The sequence below is a fragment of the Limulus polyphemus genome, unplaced genomic scaffold (genome assembly GCF_000517525.1).
Source record: "Limulus polyphemus unplaced genomic scaffold, Limulus_polyphemus-2.1.2 Scaffold3025, whole genome shotgun sequence".
In the NCBI taxonomy this organism is placed as follows: domain Eukaryota; kingdom Metazoa; phylum Arthropoda; class Merostomata; order Xiphosura; family Limulidae; genus Limulus; species Limulus polyphemus.
Genome location: NW_013668635.1, coordinates 18,599 through 21,972, shown reverse-complemented (window position 1 = coordinate 21,972; position 3,374 = coordinate 18,599). Strand labels below are relative to the sequence as shown.

The window sequence follows — 3,374 nt, the reverse complement described above, 5'->3', positions numbered from 1 at the left end:
TATGCAACCATACAACCATACAAACATATATATAAATATATATATATATATATACACTGTAATATATGCAACCATACAACCATACAAACATATATATAAATATATATATATATATATACACTGTAATATATGCAACCATACAAACACAGAAAGTAAAATAAGTAAAAAAAGCAAAAGTTTCTACCAGATTTTTCTGCACCCCTTGCATAACCTCGAAAATAAACACTTCACAACTATCAATTTTTAATGGCTTTGGTGGGAAGAAACTTTTCAAAGTTGACAACTGCAGTCCCGTCTAGTCCACACGTCGTACAGGTCCAGGTAGAGTAGACGAATCTAGTCTAATTCGCTTAGTAACTCACCAAACTATGAATCATAGTAACCGACAAAACAAACTCGTGGGTGAGTTCATTACAGAAGAGCGGGGGACTGTGGAATGTAAAACCACGAAGGACGTGGGAGTAGGAATTTTCAAACAACGAATGAATGTGTTATAGGTAGATGTTTTTAGTTACTGGTGTAAGTATTGCAGCTATAAGACATCGAATGAAATTTCTTTAAATCGAAACAACTTGTAACTACTATTTAAAATGCCATTCGTACAGATAAGATAACTTTATGTTTTGAAATATGAACACGTAGACGTATATATGTGTAAAACGGATTTCTTGTTTGTTTTGAATTTCTGCGCAAAGCTACACGAGGGCTATCTGCGCTAGCCGTCCCTAATTTAGCAGTGTAAGACTAGAGGGAAGGCAGCTAGTTTCAGCCGTGGGGGTGTTATAATGTGACGGTCAATCCCACTATTCGATGGTAAAAGAGTAGCCCAAGAGTTGGCGGTGGGTGGTGATGAGGACGAGCATGTTTGGTGGGACGGGGATTCGAACCCGCGACCCTCAGATTGCGAGTCGAGTACCCTCACCACTTGGCCATGCCGAGCCACGGATTTCTTGAACGTTTAACACTATTGAATTCAAACATCCTGTTTCAATAAGATGAACCAATTTTCAAATTCCTCTTGATGTTGGATTCTAGATAAACCTAAATAATCTAGCTTAAAATGGAGTGATAGAGCATATGTGATCGTGAATAACTTCTTAGTTTAAGTAATCTAACGTCACAATTAAAATATTCCGAAACAAAACACACTAATTAAAATAAATCCTTAATTAATACTAATTAACTATTTGGTGTAAATTAGTTGTTATAACATTACTTGGAAGACGATTCATCATAATTAAAAACAACGAATAATGATATTGAAATTTATAAATTTAATATTGTATCGAATCATCAGTTGGGTATCCTTGCACCTATCGACATTATCGGCCGTAATTCAAAAAAATATTTTAAATCTCAGGCAAGCTGCGGAGATTTAGTTTAGGCCTAAGTAGGATGACTAGAACTTCGAATTATAAAACTGGGCCATTCGTGCTTTCAGGCCTTAAATCTTACCCTCCACCCCCACAATCGTTTGGAAAAATTTTAAATAATTAAAAGTATGCAAATAATAAGTATCATTATATAAAAATGATATTTTTACGTACATTATTGCTGATACAGATAACTCTTTCTAGGGCAACTATTTTTATTCGGAATGTCCGCCTTTTAATTATCTTAAATAAATACTTCACGACTGGAAAATCAATTGTCAGCTTTGAAAAGCACCTGAAATTTGCACATGTTTTTGTGGGTATAAAATCAAATACTTAGTAATGTATGTAATAGTGGCATACGTCATCTGCTACAGCTTTCCTTATAACCAATTTTAGAGAAAGCAGCAAAGGTATGCTGAGTCATTCCGAGCTGTGTGATAATTTCTCTTCTCATTAATAATGATAATTCTGTTGGTTTACGTTTAATACTGGTTCAACGTACTGAAAACAAGTATAAAATCAGCTACAAGCTAATGACAAATACAAAAAATCAAGACATTTAGGCGTTCCAAAATGATTTGTCGGGATAGCGGAACATGTGGTCGCCCTAAGCCTAAGTCAATACATTAAGCCAGCCGTGAAAACTGGTCTTTATAAAAGCGAATATAAGTTATCAACTTATCTAACATATTAAAATATAATAATTGATAATGTTTTGGCTAATAGCATTTAACCAAACAGACCACGATAAGAAACTAAATAAGCAGCCATTTAGAAGAAACGTCACAAGAAGTTCGACGTCTTGAAGCATCAAAAAATTCTGTTGTTGTCTTTATTGACACATGTGTAGATAATATTACAGACAAAACTATATTAATGATTAACTTAATCTTTTTGTTATTGGTTTTCGGAAATTAGATAAATAAACTTTCCCAAAAGTTCCGCTAGAGGTCGGAAGCTTGATGGCTGCACGTCTTCTCTGTGTAGTTATAGATAGTAAAGTGAAATTGGTCTATTCGTGAAAACGGATGTTATGAGTTATGAACAGCAATCATAGCCACAGGTTAATAGAAAAAAACTTACTGGCCCTTTGGGAGGCCTCATGCTATAGTTTGGTTAGATTGTTTATTAATCCGGCTCTTTGGGGCCTCAAGTTATATCTTGGGTAGATTGTTCATTAATCCGACCTTTTTGGGGGCCTCAAGCTATACCTTGGATATATTGTCCATTAATCCGACCCTTGGGGGAGGGGGAGCGCAAACTATACCTTAGGTACAGTGCTCATTAATCAGGCCCTTTGGGGGGGCCTCAAGCTCTACTTTGAGTAGATTGCTCGTTAATCCGGCTCTGCTGTCATTCATTTAATAAAACTTTTTTTTCCAATGCTGAAATACAGTTAGTACTTCTGGTTGGTTTCGTCACTTTAACTAATATAAAACTACCCACGTGCCCTGCTCGAAGGAGCCATAGCATCACCAAGACACGTGACACGTTTTGCAATATATAAACCAATGCATAAACCTGGCGCCTTTCTTATCGGATTGGAAGGCATATATTTAAACACATCCTAAATTGGCCCTAATCACTACTGATTCATAAGGAAACGTGATGTACATGTTTGGATAAAACCTCAAGTATTTTTTTTTTTAACCAGGCACTTGACAACAGAAGCTCACAGTAAATTAAAGCAAAGAAAGAAAGAAAAAAAACACTTAATAATTCTCTTTGAACACTTACCAACAACCACAACAAAAAAACAGGATCCTTTCCGTGCCAGATGTACACTTTGAATCCGTTTTTTTTTTATTTTCCTCCAACAAACTTAATGGAAGTTGCAAAGTGGTTTACTGCTTAGAATTTATTCGCGCATGTGGATTTCTAGTTTGTTTTTTTATTGTATTTTAATAAAATTTTATTCGTGCACGTGGATTTCTAGTTTGTTTTTTATTGTATTTTAATAAAATTTTATTCGCGCACGTGGATTTCTAGTTTGTTTTT

General features: G+C 35.1%; 1 protein-coding gene across 1 annotated transcript in view; it reads right to left on the bottom strand.

The window, feature by feature from the left end:
* Positions 1-377, bottom strand: part of LOC106468491 (ras-specific guanine nucleotide-releasing factor RalGPS1-like) — a 51,773-nt gene extending 51,396 nt beyond the window's left edge. Inside the window, exon 1 of the mRNA XM_022396828.1 lies at positions 185-377. The gene's annotated coding sequence lies outside the window, so the exon portion shown is untranslated. The remainder of the gene's footprint in view (positions 1-184) is intronic.
* Between the last annotated feature and the right edge of the window lie 2,997 nt (positions 378-3,374).